Genomic DNA, 22,890 nt, shown 5'->3' with positions numbered 1-22,890 from the left:
TAAACAAATAAGACTTAGTTAAATGGTCATTAAAGATTCTTGTAGTAATCCATTCCTAGGCTTGGCTTACAGAAACCTAATCAGATGGTTAAACCATGTTGGCAGTTTCATCCCTTTTTACATAAATGTGTGAACAAACTCTGTAATCTAAAACTATTGACGTGCATGTTTTTTCCTTAACGCAACTCATCCCTTACATGTAGACTCAAACTTTTCAGTATTTGGGTTACTGGTTGAGCAGAAGCCATAAAAAAAGTCATAATAATCAGAATGTTATCTAATTGTATATTGTTTACTTTTATTGTAAATAATAGTGAACAGTGGTCAATAGTTTTATATTCCTTTAAAAATAAAAAAATTTTTAAAAGGCCAAGAAGGCTAGGCTTGGTGGCACATGCCTGTAATCCCAACACTTTGGGAGGCTGAGGCAGGAAAATCTGGTTTTGAGGCCAGGAATTCAAAACCAGCCTGGGTAACACAGCAAGACCTCATCTCTACAAAAAAAAATTTTTTTAATTAGTTAGGTGTGGTTATGTGCTCCTGGAGTCCTAGCTACTCAGGAGGATCGCTTGAGCCCAGCAGTTTGAGATTTAGTGAAGTATGCACCACTTGCACTCCAGCTTGAGCAACAGAGCAAGATTCGAGAACCTGTATTTACAAAAAAATGTGAAAAAGAAATAAAAGAACAAGAGCTCAGTGTGACCTGAGAAGATGCTCACCACACCCTGTTAAGTGAAAAGAGGAAGAAGGCAGATAAGAATCTCCACTGGACAGCTTGGGGCCTCAGTTTCCTCATCTGAAAAATGGGGACAATGATGCTACCTACGTCACAGGGTTGGCGGCGGAATAAATGTGACGATGCATGGAATGGACTTAGTGGTGGTACCTGGCCTGTAGCAAACATGAACCAGTATATTTCTGTAACAAAAATGGGTTTCCACATGCATGTGTACATTAACACATGCACACATACTCTGGAGGCTTCCAGAAAGTTCTGGAAGGATTCTAAATTCTTCACAATGTTTCATCCAAAAGGTGTGGGGTGAGGAGAGGAAAATCCCTTTTTTACTTTATATTCTGTGTCAACTGACATTTAGAAATTACTTTGTCTGTCTCGGCGCCTGTAGCTCAGTGGGTAGGGCACCAGACACATACACCAGAGCTGGCGGGTTCAAATCCAGCCCCAGCCTGCCAAGCAACAATGACAACTACAACCAAAAAATAGCCGGGTGTTGTGGCGGGCGCCTGTAGTCCCAGCTACTTGGAAGGCTGAGGCAAGAGAATCACTTAAGCCCAGGAGTTTGTAGTTGCTGTGAACTGTGACACCATAGCACTCTACCCAGGGCGACAGCTTGAGACGCAGTCTCAAAAAAAAAATAAATTACTTTGTCATGATTTTTTTTAAACAGAGATTTTTAAAAAATATTCAAGATCTTCCTATCACTCCCCTGTAAATTGGGCCTAAACCCCTCCCCTGAGGCCACCCAGCCCTGCAGTTACTGCTGCCACCCTCTCCGATGGCCTCTCCCAGCTCCCCCCACGACTTGACTGACCAAAAGCACCACACTCTCTCTCACCTCCTGGTCACAGATGCCCACAACAAGCCGTTGTTCGGACACAATAGAACAGCCCCTTCCTTCCCAACCCTGACGAACATCACCTTCACTTCTAAGGGTGGAGGGGAGGCCACGGTGCTCAGGTGGTGAGAGGGAGTAAGGACACCAGTCAAGCCTGAGTTCAAGTGCTGGGTCTGCTTTACTAGGTGAATCTTCTTGAGCAAGTCATTTTGCCTCTTTCCTCCCTTCGAAAAAGGGAATAAGAACATGCCTAACATCTGGAAAATTCAAGAGCAAGTCCATGTGCCAGGAAAAGAATAAATGCTCACTCAACAGCGCCGTGTTATTTACTGTTGTGACCATCACTGTGGAGAATAAGAGGAGGCAGTAGTGGGCGGCAGGACCTTGGAGGCCAAGCACAAAGCGGGGAGGCTGGGGGCGGTGGCTCACACCTGTAACCCCAGCACTCTGGGAGGCGGAGGTGTGTGGATTGCTTGAGCTCAGGAGTTGGAGAGCAGCCAGAGCCAGAGCGAGACACCATTTCTACTAAAAATAGAAAAATTAGCCAAGCATTGTGGCAGGCATCTCTAGTCCCAGCTACTCGAGAAGCAAGAGGATCACTTGAGCCCAAGAGTTTGAGTTTGCTATGAGCTATGATGATGCCACAGCACTCTACCCAGGGTGACAAAGGAGAGGAAATTTAAACAAGATTTTTAAAAAATATTCAAATATTCAAAAAAACAAAAAAAAAAGGAGCACAAAGCAGGACACTTTACATGTAGTTGATTCTCGACTGCTCTGACAACACCATGAAGCAGGGACTAGAATTATACCCACTTCACAGATGGGACCAAGGTTCCGAGGAGCTGGAACCCTGCCTGAGGCCACCCAGCAAGTGAGTGCAGCAGAGCTTGGCTGCTCACAGTTCAGGAGAGTGCTGTCAGGAGGCACCCTTGCTGTCTCACTCACCATGCAAAAGACAACACAGGGGTCAAAGGGCAACCTCTTAATCACCGCCTGTGTCTCTGGACCCTCCAGGGAAGCAGAAGCACCAGGAGGGGTAAAAAAAAAAAATGTCTGGAACCAAAAAGCTGGGCTCAGAGGCCAGCTCACCACTGCCCAGCCATGCCTCAGCTCACCCCTCTAAAGTGGGAATTGGTGGGCAGCGCCTGTGGCTCAAGGAGTAGGGCACCGGCCCCATACACCAGAGGTTATGGGTTTAAACCCAGGTTCAAACTGCAAAAAAGAAAAAGAAAAACTAAGTGGGAATTGGTATGATTGCCACTGCATAATTGGCTTATTGTGAGGAAAACAGGAGGTGGTATTTGTAAAGTGCCTGGGCACACAGGAAGTGCTCAACAAATATTAGCTATTATTATCATTTCTATGGGAGACTTTCAGACCCTGGACCTCATTTCTAATCACTCTCATAATTAGGTAAAAGCGCCCCACCCTGTGCTTGGCCCTGGAAGGATTGTCTGGTAGACTTGATTGGGAGCCAGGGCCACCACAGTGAAAGAGTCCAGAAAAAACAGGCATGTTGTAGGGGAGACTCAATGAGTGTTCTCCCCAAATTCTTATGTTGAGGCCCTAGTCCCCAGTATGATGGTATTTGGAAGTGGGGCCTTTATGAGGTAATTTCAATGCAGTCATGAGGGTAGAGCACCTGTGATAGGTTTATTGCCCTTAAAAGAAGAGGAGACTGGAGCCCTCTCTTCCTGCTGTGTGAGGAGACACCAAGAAGGCGACCTTCCACAGATCAGGAAGAGAGCCCTCACCAGACACTGAATCTGCCAGCACCTTGATCTCAGACTCTCCGGCCTCCATAACTGTGAAAAATAAATGTTTGTTTTTTAAGCCACCTCGTCTGTGGTATTTCATCAAAGATGCTTGAATGGACTAGGACACGTTCACTAGTTAACCTCACTTTAAGATGCCTGCCAATGCAATTAGCTTAGAAAATGAAATGGAAGAAATAAAATTATATTAGAAAAGAGAAGATAAGAGTATCATCATTTGCAGATGGTATGGATATAAATCTGGGAAATCCAAGAAAATCTACTGCAAAACTATTAAAATATATCCTGTTCTTCCATTTTTAGAGCTTTACAATTTCACTTTTTTAAGGTTTAAATATGATTAATTTGGAATTTATTGGCATAAGGAGTGAGATTGAGATCCAACTTGAAGCTTTAAAGCAAATTAAATAAAGTGGCAGGGAATTAAGTTAATATTCAAAAATCAGTAACATATCTATATACCAATAGCAGTTAGCAAATAAAATGAAAGAAAGCTTAGCATTATTAAGATAGCAATTATTCTGAAATCAAACTAAAAGTTGAATGGGATCCCAATAAAAGCCCCAACAGGAATTTTTTTTTAACTAGCCAACTTGATTTTTAAATTGATTAAAGCATATGGATAAGAGCAAAATGCTAAAAGGAATAGTAAAGAAGGAAAAATAGTACAACAATAGTACAACAGTACAATAGTACTGAAAACTATGTGATATCAGCATATAAATAGATCAATGGCACAGAACAGAGCATCCAAAAACTGCCCCCAAACACAGAGAAATTTAATATACAATGAAGGTGGCATTTCACATTAATGATAGAAAAGGTGAACTATTTTTAAAATAAAGTTGGGAACAACAGTCTGACGGCAGGAAACAAATCAAATTGGACCTCAATCTCATTCCTTCTGCCAATAAATTCCAAATCAATCAGGCCAGATGCCGTGGCTTACGCCTGTAATCCTAGCACTTTGGGATTGCTTGAGCTCAAGAGTTCAAGACCAGCTTGTGCAAGAGCAAGACCCCATCTCTACTAAAAGTAGAAAAATTAGTTGGGTATCATGGTGGCGCCTATAATCCCAACTACTTTGGGAGGCTGAGGCAGGAGAATCACCTGAACCCAAGAATTTGAGGTTGCTATGAGCTATGACGCCATAGCACTCTACCAAGGGTGACAAAGTGAGACTCTGTCTCAAAAAAAAAAAAAAAAAATTCCAAATTAATCATATTTAACCCACAAAAAAAAATGAAACTAACGCTCCAAAAATAGAAGGCCAGAATATATTTTCTAATCTCAGAATGAGAAAAGCATTCCTACACATAACACAAAACCTAGAAATCATTTTTAAAATGATAAATCAATAAAAAATCTGTAATATCTGTGTGGCTCAATAAACGCCATATACAAATTCAAGAGACAAACAGCAAATTAAGAAAAATATTGAACTCTCACAAAAGAAAAATGACCACCAATGGTTTACAGACAAAGCAAGCCAAATGGCTCTTAACCACATGACGCTCAACCTCACTCATATGATAAATGCAAATTACAACTACACAAGCTACTCGGTGACAGCAGAATACACATTCTTGTCCAGGACAGACCATATGCTGCACCATAAAACAAGCTTCAATAAATTTAAATGGAGTGCAATCATACAAAGCATGTTTCCAACCATGAGAGAATAAAGCAAGAAATCAGTAACAGAGAGAAATCTGGGAAATCACAAAGATGTAAAAATTAAACAACACCATCCTCAGGAACTAATTAAAGAATTAAACTGAATTAAAGAATAAATCACAAAAAAAATTAGAAAATACTTTGAGATAAATGAAAATGAGAAGATAACAAAATGTTTAGATACAGTAAAAGAGAACTTCAAGGGAAATTTATAGCTGCAAATGCCTAGATTAAAAAAGAAGAAAGATCTGAAATTAATAACATCACCCTCTACCTTCAGACATTGGCAAAAGAACATTGGCAAGTAATTGGAAGGAAACAATAAAGATTAGAGCAGAAACTGATGAAATAGAAGATTTCTTTAAATAGAGAAAAAACAAAGCCAAAAGTTGATTATTTAAAAAGATAACCAAAATTGACAAACCTTTACCTAACTGAACAAAGGAAGAAAAGAGAAGACAAATTACTAAGATCAGGAATGAAAGAGAAGACATTACTAAAAACCTTAAAGAAATGACGATTATAAGAAAATATTATGAACAACTCCATGCCAAAAAGTTCAATAACTTACACAAAATGGGTGGATTCCTAGAAGAACACAAACTACCAAAACTGAGAAGAAACAGAAAATCTGAATAAATCTAAAACAAGTAAAGAGATTGAATTGGTAATTTTAAAACTTTTCACACACACACAAATAAAAGAGCCCAGGCCCAGATAGCTTCACTGGTGAATTTTACAAGACATTTAAAGAATTAATATCATCCCAACTCAATCTACAGAGCCAATATTACCCTGATATCATAACCACATAAAGACACGATAAGAAAACTACACACCAATGTCTCATATGAATAGGGATATAAAAACTCTTCTATAAAATACCTAGAAAACTGGATCCAACAACATATGCAAGGAATTATGTGCCATGACCAAGTGAGATTTGTCTCAGGAATACAATGTTGGTTTAACTCCTGAAAATCAATTAATGTAATATACCACACTGATCGAATAAAGGACAAAAACCACACAATAATCTCAATACATTCAGAAAAATCATTTGACAAAATCCAATGACCCTTCCTGTTAAAATCACTCAGTAAAAGGGAATTTCCTCAACCTGAGAAAGGGTAGCTATGAAAAGCCCACAGCTACATTATACTTAACGGTAAAAGATTAGATGCTTCTCCCTAAAATCAGGAATGCCACAAGGATGTCCATTCCCACCATTTCTACTCAAGTTTGTGCTGGGGGATCTAGCCAGATCAATTAGGGGAATAAATGAAATGTAAAGCATCCTGATTAGAAAGGAAGAAGCAAAACTATCTCTATTTGCAGATAACATGATCTTACGTATAAAAAATCCTAAGAATTCTACCCAAAAAATGCTAACTCTAATAAAGGAGTTCAGAAAGCTTGCAAAGTACAAGATCAATATATAAAAATAAATTGTATTGCTATACACTAACAATGAGCAATCCAAAAATAAAATTAAGAAAACAATAGCCAGGGTGCGGTGCTTGTAGCACAGTGGTTACAGCGCCAGCCACGTACACCAGGCTGGTGAGTTCCAACCCAGCCTGGGCCAGCTAAACAACAATGACAACTGCAACAAAAAATGGCCGGGCGTTGTGGTGGGCACCTGTGGTCCCAGCTGCTTGGGAGGCTGAGGCAAGAGAATCGCTTAAGCCCAGGAGTTTGAGGTTACTGTGAGCTGTTGATGCCACAGCACTCTACCAAGGGCAACATAGTAAGGCTCATAGTGTAGTCTTTTGAGGTTACTGTGAGCTGTTGACACCACAGCACTCTACTGAGGGCAATATAGTAAGACTCACTCACTCTCGCTAAGGCAAGAGAATCGCTTAAGCCCAGGAGTTGGAGGTTGCTGTGAGCTATGACACCACAGCACTCTACCCAGGGTGACAGCTTGAGGCTCTGTCTCAATTAAAAAAAAAAAAAAAAGAAAGAAAGAAAAAGAAAACAACAGCCAGGCACAGTGGCTCACACCCACAATCCCAGCACTTTGTGAGGCCAAGGCAAGAGGATCACTTTAGCCCAGAAGTTCAAGACCAGCCTGGGCAACATAAAGAGACCCCATCTCTACAAAAGGTAAAACAATTAGCTGGGTGTGGTATTGCACACCTGTAGTCCCAGCTACTTAGGAGGCTGAGACAGGAGGATCACTTGAGCCCAGAAGTTTGAGGTTGCAGTGAGCTGTGATCACCCCACTGCACTCCAAGTTGGGCAATAAAGCGAGACTCTAGCTCCAAAAAAATAAAAAAGAAAAGAAAAAAAAAACACACACTCATTACTATATATTATATATAATTACATATATATATTGAGAGAGAGAGAGATAAATCAATTTCACAACCTTGGATAACAAAGATTTCTTAGATCCGACTCCTACAGCACAAGCAACAAAAGGAAAAATAGACAAACTGGACATTATCAAATACAACTCCAAAGGACACCAACATGGAAGTAAAAAGAAAACCCACAGAATGGGAGAAAATGTTCGCAAATCATATATCTGATGTACAATATATCTGATATTTAGATGATAGAAGAATTTCCTCCAACTCAACAACAAAAAGACAAACAACCCAATTTTAAAATGGGCAACAGACCTGAATAAACATGTTTCCAAAGAAAATACACAAATAGCTAATAAGCACATGAAAAGATGCTCAGCATCATTAGTTATTAGGGGAATGCGAATCAAAACCACAGTGAGACACCACTTTACACTCCCCACCGTGGCTAGAATCAAAAAGACAAGCGTTGGCAAGGATGTGGAGAAACGGGAACCTCCGGACGTTGCTTGTAGAAATGTAAAATGCTGCAGCTGCTTTGGAAAACAGTTTGGCAGTTCTGCAAAAGGTTACACGGAGAATAGGATCCAGCAGTTCCACTCCTAGGTATTTACTCAAGAGAAAGGAGAGCGCATGTCTACACAAAAACTCGCACACGAATGGCCATAGCAGCATTACTCATATTAGCCAAAAAGCGGAAACAATCCAAATGTCCATCAGCTGAAGCATGGATAAATTAAAATATGGTGGGCGGCGCCTGTGGCTCAGTCGGTAAGGCGCCCGCCCCATATACCGAGGGTGGCGGGTTCAAACCCAACCCCGGCCAAAATGCAACCAAAAAATAGCCGGGCGTTGTGGCGGGCGCCTGTAGTCCCAGCTACTGGGGAGGCTGAGGCAAGAGAATCGCTTAAGCCCAGGAGTTGGAGGTTGCTGTGAGCTGTGTGAGGCCACGGCACTCTACCGAGGGCCATAAAGTGAGACTCTGTCTCTACAAAAAAAAAAAAAAAAGAAGATATTGTGTAACCTTGTAACCTGTAAATAAAAATCTGTTTAACATATACTATGGTAAATAATAACGTGGCTGACACATGCTTTTACTGTAAGAATACAGGGAGGTGCCTGTGGCTCAAAGGAGTAGGATGCTGGCCCCATATGCCAGAGGTGGTGGGTTCAAGCCCAGCCCTGGCCAAACACTGCAAAAAAAAAAAAATTAAAATATGGTATGTTTATATAATAGAATATTATTTGGCAAGAAAAAGGAGTGAAGTATTGATACGTGTGAATCTTGAAAACATTATGCAAAGTGAGAAAAGCCATCATAAAACACTCCCATATTGTATGATTCCATTTATATGAAGTGTGTGGAGTATGCAAATCTACAGAAACAGAAACTAGTTAATTGTTGCCTAGGCCTGGGGAAGGAAAGTTTAGGGGGAAGTAGGGAATGACTGTCATTTGCATTCAGTTTCTTTTTGGAGTAATGAAAATGCTCTAAAATAAACTGTGGTGATGGTTGCACAATCTGTGAATATACTAAAACCCACTAATTGTAAACGTTTTTCTTCCCTTTTTAAGAAAAACACAGACTTACCTGGTTTCAAATTCTGGCTCTGGCTCTCATAGCTGGGCAAGTTACTTCACTTTTCTGGCCTTTGTGTTCTGTTCTGTTCTGTTCTGTTCTGTAAAGAGAAGAATAATAGTAATAGCTACCTTGCAAGGTTGTTGTTGAGGATTAAATGAGACAGGGCAAGCACAAGTCCTTGTTGGTTATTTATCTGTTACTAGGGCACTGAGGTGGACTGAATCAGGTACCACCAAACAGCCTCAGACCAGGCGTTCAGAGAACCAGAGATCCCCTCTGGCTGGGAGAAACCGGGAAATGCTTCCTGGGAGAGGCAGCATTTGAGAAGGGCTTCAAGGACAAGAGGCATTTCCGTGAATCAGCTTAGCTGAGCACCTCTTATGCCCTACACTGCAAAGAAAGACAGTCAAAAGCCAAATGGCAGGGCCAGCCTAGGGAGGACTTACAGAAGGTACAGGAACAGTGACAAGGAGCTGGGACAAAGCTTCACCCAGGTCCCAGTGCTCATAGAACAGACCAAGAAATGGAGGCTCAGAGGAAAGGGACTGCCCACGATCACACTGCTGGTTCTCAACTTCTGAAAATAACTTAACTCAAGCTCCACCTTCCCTTCGTCCCATAAACCTGAAGAAGAAAAACAGGGGCCTTCCTGACATGCACTCACCAGAAGATAGACACAGGCGCTGAATAAACTACACAGGGCCTCACAAAGAGGAGAGACACAGGGGCCCCACAAAGAGGAGGGACACTTGGCCCTCAGAATAACAACAGCTCCCGTGTGTGGCAGGCACCATGCTAAGAAGTGCGCTATAGACGTGTGAGCCTAGGTAAAGCCGCCCCAGTCCTCTGTGGTTAGCCCCATTTTGCAGATGAGAAAACTGAGAAGGAAACTGAGGTCTGGCTGTTTGCCTAATGTCTCATAGCTCGTAAAGACAGTGTCTGGAGGCAAACCTGGATCGTCTGGGCTCTCAGTTTCTACCCTAAGACCCATCCCCTGAAGGAGGCACCAACAGGGCCTCTATCAGCAATCGCACCCTCTTGGAAGGGCCCAAGGTGGAAACTGTTCTCAGCCAGTGCAGGAATGTCTCCTGATAAGAGTGGCCCAAGGGTGGAGGGAGAGTGGATAGTGGAATCTGCTGGGAATGCAAAGGGGATGGAGGGAGGAGGCAGTGGGTAGGGACCATTGGCAGCCATCCTGCTTCTGGAGAGAGGAGAGCAGAAGGCTGCCTCAGCCTAGCACTCCAGGAGGCCGAGATGGGTAGATTGCTTGAGCTCACAAATTCAAGACTAGCCTGAGCAAAAGCAAGACCCCCATGTCTAAAACATAGCTGGGTGTTGTGGCGGGTGCCAGCTACTCAGGAGGCTGATGCAAGTGAGCCCGGGTGTTTGAGGTTGCTGTGAGCTATGATGCCACTGCGCTCTACCCAGGGCCACAAAGTGAAACTGTCTCAAAAAAAAAAAAAAGGCTGCCTCAGGCACCTGCTCCAGCCAGCAGGTGGGGGCATTGTGGTTGAGGGGGGTCCCTGGACAAGTAGACCAAAGCTTCCTTTGGAAACAGAGATGCTTATAGTCATCCTGGAGTAGTTGCAAAGGCAAATGAGCTAATGTGTATAAAGCCCTGGGCACTCAGACCATGCTTGTTAAGCGGGAGCCCTTACACCCACTGCTAGTATTATCATTCTCATTGTCACAGTTAGCTCTCTAGTTCTCACTAGGACCCTGTTACACAGTGACAATCACCCCCCCCTCCAGAGGAGGGCACAGAGGGAGGCTCAGAGAACGTAAGTCAGGTGCCTAGGCCATCATCCAAGATAGCAGAGGACCAGTGGAGGCCCGCAGCTCTCCTGGCCCCAGGCCACAGTTGGCACCTCTCCCTCAGCCCACTGGTTCCAGCTGGGTTCTTACAGAAAGTCCTTATACCAAGGACAAAGCAGACCCCAGTCTTAGCCAGCCCATTTTGCAAAAGGGGAGATGGAGGCCCAGAGATGGAGAGTGGCTAGCCCAAGGCCATACAGCAGGCCAGGATAGGGCAGGGAACAGGCACCAAGTCTCCAGACTCTAAAGACCTTTCTCCCCCACCCCATTAGCCTCTGAGCTGAGACTGGCTAGTGTCAGTCTGGGCCAAGGAGACTCAGAAGGACCATTCTGGAATGAGTGTGTGACCCCCTGGGGACCCTCAGGGCTGGGTCCCCACCTGATGCCACATATTCCTCACAACAACCGTACGCTAACACCGGCCCCATCCACAGAGGGGGAAGCTGAGGCTGGAAAGGGCATGACAAGGCACCAGTCCAACCTGCCCATTTTGCAGATGGAAACTGTGTCCCTTGGGGCCCAATGCCCTCTTTCTGCCTCCTCTCTGGCCTCCCACACCAGAGTGGAAGCTGCTCATGAGCAGGGATCTTCACCTCATTTCTCTTTTTGTCTTTCACACTAACAAAAGAATTACCGCCTCAACTGGGTATTTTTCTACAAAAGTAAAAATGTAGAAAGGACAGCCTCTGAATGAGAATCTGAATAATGACAGTAGTAATAGCTAGTATTTATTTAGCACTTACTATGTGCCATTATTACCTGACTATACAAACGAAGAAACTAACGCACAGACAGGTTAGATGATGTACCTAAGATCCTACTCCTTAGAAACTGAGTGACAAGTCCCCATGCCTTTGAGTGTCTCCCCAGTGGGATCTGCCATCCTGGGCTTTGGGGAACTGAGCCCAGGGTCCAGGGCCAACTCAGTCCCTTCCCAGACCCCACTGTCGTCAGCTGCTCCTGTACAGACTAGGGGTGGATGGGGTGTGCTCACCAGGGTGTGGAGACCCACATTCCCCCAACCCAGCTTCTCCCCGCTACGCCCTCCTGTCTGGGGTTCACACCACCCCTCCAACACTCTCAGTAGCCCTAGAGCAGGCTGTGACCAAACTCATTTTACATATGAGGACACAGGGGCTCCAGGAGGCTGCTGCAGCCAGAGAGTAAACAGCCAGGGTGCAACCCAGAGCCTAGTGACACCAAAGCCTCTCCCCCAATGTGTCTTCAGGGAGCACAGGACAGGCAGCCTGGAGGGGGCAGAGCTGTGGAGGCCCTTGGCCCAGGTATGAGGAGACTCAGGGGAGTTTCCAAGAGGGTCTGTCAGCAAGTCAAGTCAGGAAGGCCTGAAAAACTGAGGGGGCCCATGAAGGTTCTCTCAGGCCCCTGGGGCTGGGGGTGTCAGGGCACAGAGCCCCCATCCTGCAGTGATCCTTGTTGAGCACAGTGATCTCCAGCTCCTGAGGGCTGCAGAGGCAAAAGGAGACAACTAAACCATGGTGGGGTTCCTGGAGGAAGGGGCAGCTCATCTGAGGTCCAAAGTCTAGGCTGTTGTGAAGAAAGGGTGGCAGACAGGACTGCCTTGGCAAAGGCCTACACAGGGACCTCAGACAAAGGGGCTAGGTTGGTTCGAGTCACACGGCCTCAGTTTCCTCAGCAGAAAAATGGGGGAAAGACAGGCACATAGAAGGTGACGCCCCCTTCCCCATACATCTCCCCTACCGCCCTCTTTCCTCCAAGGCCCATGGCCAAGAGTGTGGTCACTGAGAAGGGGCCTGCTGGACCCTCCTGCCCATGGAGCTAGTGAGGTCAACAGACTTGGGGGTTTTACTGACCCCTTCGCACCCCAACTTCTAGCCCAGAACCCCCTACCAGACAGCAGGTGGGCTGGAGAGCCACAAGGCCAGAAGGCCCACCTCAACCTCAGGAGGCCTCGGGGGCTATCCCTTTTTACCATTAAGGCTGAGGCTCAGAGAGGAGGGCTGCCCAGCCCTGAGCCACACAGCAAGGCTGAGGTCTGCTCTGAGGAAGGGTGTAGACAGGGGGCACCGGCACCTTTGGTAAGATTCTTGGGGCACCAGGCCCAAGAGTACTGGGCTAAGGAGGAGCTGGAAGAAGAGACACTGACCCCAAAGGGCCCCCACACCCATCACGGCCCAGGTGCTGAGGGCTGACCACCTAGGGGCTGATGGGAAGGCCTCCATCAGAATCTCTGTGGGACTTTGGGCAAGTCACACCCCCAACCTGGGCTTCAGCATCTGTACCTGCACCCCAGGCATATCAAGGATCACTCAGCAGATCCTCCAGTATCAGGAGGTGACAAGTTTTGCTTTCTCCCAGCTTAAGGTCACCTCTTCCGGAGCTCCCAGCTACCCAGTCCCTGCTGGCTGATGGGCCCTGGGGGGACAGGCGCCAGCCGGCCCCTGCCCACGGCACCCGCTGTTCCCTGCCAGCCGCTCTTGCTGCATCTCTGCTCGGGGAACACACAGTGCCACTCCTCCCCGCCCACGCCCGTTCAGTGCCTCCCTCCAGGGACACTGGTGGGCAGGAGCACACAGTGGCCAGGCCCCTCCACACAATCCACCTTGGCTGTGTGACCACAGGCCCAGCCTCCCTTTACTCATTCATGAAATGGGGTCTCTGGTAGATCTCTGAGTCTGAGGTGGGGGCAGTGGCCAGCAACATGGTCCAAACCCTTATCACTTCTGACTGCTCTTCACAAGACCAAGGCCAAACTCCGAGGGGGAGTATAAGCTCTGCCTCCCTCTCCCTTAGCCCTCCCTTAACTCTATCCTCAGCCTCCAAGCCTTTGCGCATCACCAACCCTCCCTCCCTCCCTAGCCCCTCCTAAGAACTCCAGTGCACCCATTGGGCCTGACCTCAGGCAGTACCTGACCTTGCTGGCCACCCAGACTGACAAAGGTACCCTCTTTTCTAGGCTCACACAACCCTCAACACATAGGGATCAAGAGATGGATTGCCAGATTCAAAACCCTGCTCTGTTTGTTCCTCACTGTGTGACCTTGAGAAAGTTACTTCACTTCTCTGTGCCTCTGTTGCCTCCCCTATAAAATAGAGATGAACATAATAATCTATTTCAAAGGGTTATTGTGAGGATTAAATGAATTCATATAGGTGAAGTGCTCAGGACAAGGCCCAGACCCTAGCCAAGTGTGCCCTAAGTGTTCACCATAGATCACCTGTAGGAGTTCAAGACCAGCCTGGGCAACTTAGTGAGACCCTGTCTCCACAAATATAATTAATTAATTAGTCAATTAATTTTAAAAGAAACTATTTAGCCAGGCATTGTGGTGGACACCTGTAGTCCCAGCTACTTGGGAGGCTGAGGCAAGAGGATTGCCTAAGTCCAAGAGCTGGAGGCTGCTGTGAGCTGTGACGCCACGGTACTCTACCAAGGGCGACAAAGTAACGCTCTGTCTCTAAAAAAAAAATTATTATTAATTTCTTTCAGATGTATTATGGCTGTGTGGCTACTTTTTAAACATACAAGTCCTTGTCTTTTAGAAATATATAATGAAGTATTTACATATGAAAGATGGCACCTGGGATTTGCTTTAAAGTGACACAGGAGAGGGGTGGGATAGAACCAGTATGGAGGGGGTGGGACAGGCCATGGGCAGGTAGTGTTTGGGGTCATGGATGGCTTCAGGAGATTTCATTATATTAATATGCCTCCAGAAGAGAGAGTAGAAAAGGGGGGAATTAAATTAAATAACTCAAAAAATATATATATATATGCTTGATCCCTTCCCTCTCCAACAACCACAATCACCTGCACACCACAATCCTAATGCACCACTCAGATCATCTCTCCATCACTCACACTGCCATCACCCTCACCCTGCAGTCCGCTCTCCACACAGCAGCCAGGTGTGTCCAGATGCCTCCTGTGACCCCCATCGCACTCCGAGTCCAAAGCCAATGTTTTTAGAATGGCCAAGAGGCATCCCCATCACGCTGGCCCCTTAGCCCTTCTGCCCTCATCTCCCACTATTCTCCCCCTCCCTCATTCTGTTCCTCTGGCCTCCTTAATGTTCCAACACTGCAGGCCTGCCCTGGCCTCAGGGTCTTTGCATGGCCACTCTCTCCCCTGCCTCGGTGTGAGCTCCCTCCAGGTGTGAACTCCCTCCAGGTGTGAGCTCCCTCCCAGGCCACTGTCTAATGGCAGCCCAGCCTCCACTACTCCCATTCCTTCTTGAGCCCAGATTCAGGGCACTTGTCACCTTCTTACAGACCATGTGTGTAGTTTCCTTATTTGTTGTGCTTTTCTTTCTCCCCTCTAGAATGTGAGCTCTACAAAAGTAGGGATTTTTGTCTGGTTGGTTATTCGCTATATCTGCATCTCATATTATCTGGCACATAGTAGTTCTCAGTAAATACTTGTTGGATGGATGAATGGACGGGCCCCACAGGAAGCAGAGGTGGCAGGCCTCAGCCCCAGGTCCAGCCCTAACCACTGCACCTTCCTGCCACCTGCCTGACACGTCTCTGTGGCAGAGCCTCTGACCACCAGCTTACAAAGAGCACTGCGCAGATCTGAGATAGCTGCAGGCCCAAGCCCCACCCAGCCGGAACTCTGGTCCCAGAGGATGTTTGCTAAGTGAGCAAGGAATGAGTGAGGAGTGAGCAAGAGGCCATCCTCGGGCCAGACGCGTCTGGTCCCGTGTTCATGGTGTGAACATGCTCAGGGCTGGCAGGCCTCAAACCAGCTCTGCCAGTGGGGCCAGGTGGAGCAACTACGGGCTCAGGCTGGCACTGGCAGAGATGGAGGGGTGCTTCTGGAGACGGGACCTGTAGCCGGGGGAAGGCAAAAGTTCAGCCAGGGGGATGCAGCACTCCCACTAACACCCTGTCCCAGACTCAGCTTCTCTTGTGCTTCCTCATAGGCAGGAAGGGAGCCCCCTTCCAGACCCCAGCCCCAACCTTAGTGGGAAGGCGGGACAAGAGCCCTTCCCACTAAGACTCATGCAAGAAGCCTCAGAGCTGGGAAGGGTAAGGCCCGGAAGTGGGTGATGCCTGAGCAGGGCAAGGGGAGCTGAGTGGCAGGTAACATGCTACAGAAATCCCACTCTGTCCCAAGTTGTTGTGTGGCCTTGTGCAAATCCAGGTGCCCTTCCAGACTCCGTTTCCCCATGTGGAAAGTGGTATTGGCCATGGATTCCAGGACCTTCAATGCCAAGGTGCTGAGTTATCTGGAAGAAGCCACTCAGCACTCCAGCCCTGCCCCAAAACCCTGCTCTGAGGTGGACATGGCCAGTGCCTGGGCTCCCCACAAAAACAATAATCAAAATGCCTGTTGACTACTGAACCCATACTATATGCCCGGCATTGGGCTCTGCACTTCACACTCGCTGCCTCATGTGGTCCTCCCCCTGCCCAAGAGCACTGTAAGGTAGGGACTATTACTGTGCCCATCTCACAATAGGAGAAACCAAAGGCTAAATATGCAACTTGGAGTCCAGCCTCCTAACTTCACCCCCAGGAGCACCCTGGGCAGCTTCCAACTCCAGAGAGTCCAGGTACGATGCCAGGCATACTCTGAAGTTGTTAGCTAAGATTTAGGAGAAGGGTCTGTATTTCCCAAATCCATAGGCTCCATAGGCCCCTGAGAGGTCAAGGTCCAGCCCTACTGTGTAATCCAGGCCATGGTGTACCACTCTCAGCCTCAGTTTTCCCATCTGTGGAATGGGTAAGATCCTGCTGGCTTTACCTAGGGAATACCCTGTGTTTGGAAGCTGTAGGAACTAGAGGACTCTGTCCATCCCTCAGGGCAAGGCGGGGAAGCTGCTGGGTCTATGCCTCTACCTGGATGTAAAAGGGAGAAAACTGGGACCAGATGCTGTCTATGAAGGGATGCTGTCCCTCACCACCAGCTGCCCAAGAGAAAAAGGATGATTCTGCTTACCCCACCACCACCCCGATGTAAACCAGTCCCAGGCTCTATCAGTCTCATCTCCACACACAACCCAAGTCCTCTTCCCTCCCTGCCTCCTAACCCAGGTCCAGCCTCCTTCTCTGGGGCTTGCCAGTTCCCAGCAGAAGGCCTTCCTGAAATGCCAATTGGAGGCCTCCAGTCCTGCTAACACACTTCATAGTCCCCAACTCCTAAAACAAAGGGCAAAGTCCTCACAGGGGCTTCCCAGGCCCTAAAGTGACCTACAAGCCCCTCCCCTTCCTGCTCCATCCACACAGGCCCTGGGCAGCTTCCTGTCTCCCCAAGAACCCAGCATGCTTCTGCCTCAGGGCCTTTGCATTGCTGTTCCCTCTGCCCAGAACACATTTCTGCCCGACATCCACACCCCTCACTCCCTCATCTCCTTCAGGTCTTCAGGAACCCTGGGTACTATGAGGTGTGTCGGCGGGGCTGAAGGCTCAGATTGCTCAGACACGTGTTTAAATGGCAACACATCTAGCCACTCTGCTCTTTCTTTGAGTTTCAGCTCAAAAGCCACCTCCTCGTGGAAGGCTTCCCTCATTTCCCAGCCCAAGTGAGGACCATCAACTTCTCCTTCCTAGCATAAACCACAGCTCTAATGACATAGCTCAGTGTGAGTCATGCCTCAGGAGGACAGGGGCCACTTCTGTCTTTCCCATAGCTGAACACCCTGTAGTGGGTATAATACGCAAAACAGTGAACAGTTGGGATGCTTGGGTACCATCAGGCCAGAATAGACACTGGCTAAAAGTACACAGCCTCGCACGGGGGAGGTACTTGGATGGATGGATGGATGGATGGATGGATGGATGGATGTGTAAGTGAACGGGGCACCCACAGTAGGCTTGAGACTTAGAAAATGGCCCAGAGGGAAAATGAGTCCGCCTGAGTTCACCAACAAGCCTGGCCTCTTCCCCCACACAACCCGATTTTTGTTTCCCATCTTCTCTGTCTGAGGAAGTTCTTTCTCCCTTGGGGAAATGAATGAAGAGGGGCAGGCAGCCCTTACTGCCCAAGAAGGGGGGCTCCCACGCTCCATCCGTCCTATCACAAAGCGGCTTTGTCCTCTGTGCTTGGGAGCCAGGGCCGAACGGAAGCCACCCTCCACAGCCCAGCAGGTCCCAGCACCCCAGCCAGCTGGGGCAACAGCTCTGACGCCGGATCCCAGAGGTAGGCACCATGCCGGGCACAACCCTCCAAAGTCTCACTTAATCCTCTCTGGAGCCCTAGGATGGAGGCTGTAGGGTGTCCTCCATCCTTGGAGATGGGGCAACTGAGGCTCAGAAAGATAAAGTTACTTGGCCAAGGTCACCAAGCCAGCAGATAACAAAACTAGGATTCAAAGCCAGACGCCATCTGGTGCCAGAGTCAGCAGCCATAGCTCTCAAATGACCCTGTCTAGAGTTTGGACTCTCTGGGTTCCAGAGGGTTAGAGGGGTCTTTAAAGAGGCATGGGTGGGTAGCCATAGGCAGGCCTGGCCCTTCACCCGAGTCAGGAAACATTGCCTGGGTGAGGTTTACTCAACCAGGGCAGGAGGCCGGGCCCTGAACCCAGGAGCCCTTGTCCCGCACCCTAGCCACCTTTGGGATCTGCCAGTCAGGCTGCAACGTGTCTCCATCTCTCCCTGCCAGGCAGGATGGACAGGCAGGCTGACCAGAGGAAGAGGCCCCCACCCTTCACCCCACCACTCCCTTGTCTATACCAGAGCTGGCCACCCCCTCTTTCCTCCAGGCCCATCAATTCTCAGTGCAGCCACCAGGGGCACCTCACCACAATGACCCTGGACCAGGCACTAGCCCAAAAGCCCCTCCTCACTGCCCAGAGACAGGCACCCCAGGCTCTCCACCGACTGGTGCCAGCCATCCCCTCAAGTCATGACTCTGTAGCTCCTTGGGGCTCCAACATGAAGACCTGCTTACACAGCACGTTCAGGCCCTTGTCCAGGCTCTGCCCCCACCCCGCATCCTCCTGGTGAGTCAGAGTACCTCTTCCTCCAGGAAGTCCTCCCTGGCCCACTTCCTCCAATGCCCCAGACCAGCCCCTACCTTCTGCCCCAGGTAAGGGGGTTTGACCCCCGTCTTTAAGCCCTTGCCTCTGTGGGCTGCTTTACTTGACATCAGTGACTGAGCACCTGTACCAGGTCTGTAACCTTCTTGTCCTCCCCGTGCACCTGCAGCAGGAGGCCAACCACAACCCAGATGCTCCCATCAGCCCCAGGGCAAAGCCTGCCTGATCAACCACCAAGTCACCTTTAATCACCTGTGTAAGACCTGCAGCCCTCCGCCCCCTCACCCCCCAGCTACGCGCCAGGCTATTTCCTACCTCCATGCTTTTGCGCACAGGGTCCCTTCCTGGCATGCCCTCACCCTTCTTTTCTTCTCATGAGCTCTTGCTCACCCTCTAAGACCCAGCCACGTGGCACCTCCTCTGGGAAGCTCTCTGGATTGTGCTGGGCTGCCACAGTACACATGGCTCCTACCCTGTGGTAGGGGAAGAATCAGAGTGAGTATCTGGTTTCCCTAGAGTACAAGCTATTCCCAGAGTGCATTCTTGGGGTCCCCAGTACCCATCACCAGTGGGTAACAGAGCCCAGCTGCCAACTCCCTGCCCAGGTGCAGAGCCCAGGAGCATCTCCCAGTGGCAACACTGGATCCTACTTCGCCCACAACAGCCACAGATCTAAGGTGTGGGCGGAGTGGGTGGAGGGGGGAGCTCTCTGCAAATGGCCAACTGGTAACCAAACCCACGTTGTTTCTAAAACTAGGGCACAGGAAAGAAACAGGAACAGCAGAATTGTCCCCAAATAGAACTATGGCTCATCTGGTTCTGGGGCCTTTGGGAACACCTGGTGAGGGTGGGGGTGGGGAGGACAGTCGATTGCTCCCAAAGGCTTCAAAAGGAAATCTGAAGTATGGAGGGCAGGAGTCAGCATCACCCCACATCCCAGCAGTCAGCATGTTGACACCCTGTCCACTTCACTCAGGGCCTGTACAAACCCTGGGGGTCGGGGACCCACCTTGATACGGGGGCCCTCTAAACCGTCCCACCGCCTAGCGTTGGCTCACACGGTCCTCTGCCTAGAATGCCACTTCCCTTTCCCGCCACTCAGCACCCTGCCCATCTTACAGTAGTGACTGTTGACAGTTAACCATGACACTTTCTTCCTTTCCTTGCTTGCATTTTTTTTTTCTTTTAAACAGATCCCATGAGAACAAGACACTTTCTATAACCCCAGCATGGACAGGCATATGGGAAGAATAAGCTCATCAGTAGCCCTAGGAGGAAAAGATTCCTGCCCACAGGTGAGGAAAGCAAGGCTCAGAAAGAGAAGCCACTGCTCCGGGCACACAGCAGAGGTGGCAGGTAGATCCGATAATGTAGTGGTACCCAGGTGCTGGCAGCCACAAGGCACCAGGAAGACCTGGTGGGGCCTGATTCAGCCTCCTAACCAGGCCCAGCCTTGGGGAGGTGGCACCCCTCAGGAACAAAATCCACAGGGCGCAGCCATACCCACCCTGGCAGAACAAGAGGCTCATCTGCCCTTCCCAGCCCTCACCCCTGCCTAGAGTGGCTGCTCAGAGACTAAGGAGCCATATTGGTGGGATGTGATAAAACTGTCTCCCTCACCCTGTACATAAACCCATTGCACAGATGAGAAGATTGAGTCATAGAAAGGACCAGGGACCTTCTTCTTGTAGCCATTTGTTGAGTGCTGCTTCCAGGCCAGGCCTGGACTAAATGCTTAATGGAGACGATGGCACAGGGTCCTCACCACAACCCACTGACGTGGACACATTTATTATCTTCATTTCCCAGATAGGGAAACTGAGCCTCAGCAAGAGGGAGCAACTTACCTATAGCCCCAGAGCAAGTAAGTAGATAGGAGGCTTTGACCCAGTCTAAAGGCAAGAAAGTGGGATCTTGGTTCAGTCCCTGCTCAGGCTCTAGGCCTCAGTTTCCCCATCTGGACCGTGGGATGTACCCTAAGAACCTTTCAACTGTGGTACCCCATTGTTGTCTGGTGGATGCTATTTCCTTTCTCTCAGTTTTCCCATCTGGATAATGGGGTTGTCTTTCCCTTCCTCCCAAGGTTAACACAGATTATAATAAAATAACAATTAACAAACATCAAATGCTTACTATGTGCTAGCATTGCTGACAGCATTGTGCACAATACCTCACTTGATCTTTGGAATAAGCCAAGGGTGTGGGTACTGCCACTAGGGCCATTTTTAAGATGGGGAAACTGAGGCACAGAAAGGTTAAACTGGCTCCCCAAAGTCATAGAGCTAATGGGTGACAGCATTTGAAGGTACAGAAGTCTGCTGTTTCATGCTGCCCAGAGAGGAACCGTGAAGAGGGCTGGAAGAGTGGCTATGGTTCCAAGGGAGGCAGAAAAAGCTTGGTCCAGATTAGGCAGAGGAGGCCCACAGTGCAGGAGGCCTGGGTTCAAATCCATGCACTGGATCACCTTGGGCAAGTCCCCTTGTTTCTTTGAGTTTCTCCTTTGGTGAAATTGAGCCAGGACTGCTACCTCGCAGGGATGTTGAGGACGGAGCATACCATTTGCCTGACACTGAGCAAGGGCTCAACTATGTGGTGAAGGAATGGGTGACTACAGAAGGATCCCCAAGGGCTGGTCCACCAGGCTCCTTGTTCCTTGAGGATGCTCCATTCAGAAAGGGAGGAAAAGTGGGTATAACCTGCCTCTTCTTTGATTCTTAGAAGGAACCCTCCAAGCTCTGCCCCTTCAGGGCTCTGTGACCTAAAACAAATCACTTTACTCCTCTGAACTTTCAAATCCTTTTTGACAATAAGTTGAGGCTTTCATGGGCTTGAGGAAAGGGGTCCTTGCCTGGAGAAACTGGGGTTCAATGGGGCCCAGGTCCATCTGCTGAAGCAATAAGAGTGAGTACTAGCCTGAGGCTAACTTGAGGCCACAGTTTCCTCATCTGCCAAATGAAGATTACTGTGGCCATTCTGACTCTCTCAGCCCTGCTGCAGAAGCTCAGAGGCGACTGTGGAAAGTTCTTTGTGAACTGTAAAGTTCTGTGCCCTTGGGAGTGATGATTATCATTGTATTCCCTTAGAGGCAAAAGAATCCTCTAGGCAAAATATGCTGGAACCATGAGGAAGGGGAGTGCTGAGGAGAGCAGTCTGGGCTTGGGGAGGGAGAGGAAGGGTGGCTGATGAAAGCTTTCTGGAGCCAGAGGCATCTTGGCCCCTGGAAGGGACTGAGAGGGAGGGCAGGCTAGGCAGTGGGGCCTGCAGCAGCAAGGGGCTGGACAACCCAGGTAAGCGGGAAGATGGCCAGTGGCTCAGAAAGGCTACACTGTTACTTTAGTGACAGGGAAATGGTTGAAGAGATCAGGGTAGCTTGGGCCCAGACCACCTGTACCTCCAGAAGCCCTTGCTGCAGAGCCTGGGCCCATGACTGCCTCTCTTAGCCTCAGCTGCCCCTTAACCCACGTGGGCAAGGACACAACGTACCCAGTACTCAAATGGCAGCCTCCTTTGAAGAGATGGGCCCATTTGGTGAGAGCACCTCAAATCCCAAGTTGGGGCACCAGGGTACCAGGAAGCTTTGGTAGGTCATGTGCGAATAAGGGCTGAAGCAGGAGCTGGGCTCAGGGAGGCTGGATGGAGCTGGCTATTTCCAGTCAATCCAGCCACCAAGCCTCTGTCTCCAGGTAACCTTCCCCCACTCCCTGCCCCATAGGACAAGCCAACCACCGACAAAGGTGGCCAGTCACAGCCCAGAATTCCGGCCTCTCCAGGGAATTACCTTCATAATCCCAGGCACTCATAAACATCAAGCACTTCCTGAGTGCGGGCCCCAAGTGTTCCCAACCACTTGACACACATTGGCTCATCCGATCCTCATGCCACCTTGTCAGAGCTGGCACTGTCATCCCTACTTCACAAATGGGGAAAGTGAGGCTCTGAGCAGTCATTTTGCCACAAATGTACACAACAAACAAGTGGCAAAGCCAGGATTCAAACCCCAAACCAACTGGCTTCAAAGGCCTTGCCACTTCCACTACCCTTTATGCCACGAGCTTCCACAAGCTTGGTACTCCAGGTCCAAGTGGAGGTCCATCAGCCAGAGCTGGACACCCAAGAGTCAGGGTCACCTGTTCTCAGGACCATACCCACCCAGTACCTGGGAAAGAACTCAGCCTGGGTACATAC

At 48.6% G+C, this 22,890-nt stretch overlaps 1 protein-coding gene across 5 annotated transcripts in view; it reads right to left on the bottom strand.

The window, feature by feature from the left end:
* The window catches only part of SRC (SRC proto-oncogene, non-receptor tyrosine kinase), a 54,781-nt gene that overhangs the window by 25,735 nt on the left and 6,156 nt on the right, over nt 1-22,890 (bottom strand). For 2 of the 5 annotated variants that reach the window (XM_053574207.1, XM_053574211.1), the window contains exon 2: nt 8,939-9,021. The gene's annotated coding sequence lies outside the window, so the exon portion shown is untranslated. Of the gene's footprint in view, nt 1-8,938; nt 9,027-19,020; nt 19,179-22,890 lie in introns of all 5 variants that reach the window. The other 3 variants (XM_053574209.1, XM_053574208.1, XM_053574210.1) reach the window with 3 other exon arrangements.

This window comes from Nycticebus coucang, chromosome 21 (assembly GCF_027406575.1).
Source record: "Nycticebus coucang isolate mNycCou1 chromosome 21, mNycCou1.pri, whole genome shotgun sequence".
Classification (NCBI taxonomy): Eukaryota; Metazoa; Chordata; class Mammalia; order Primates; family Lorisidae; genus Nycticebus; species Nycticebus coucang.
Note: the sequence above shows the minus strand (reverse complement) of the source record. Positions and strands in the feature narration are given on the sequence as shown.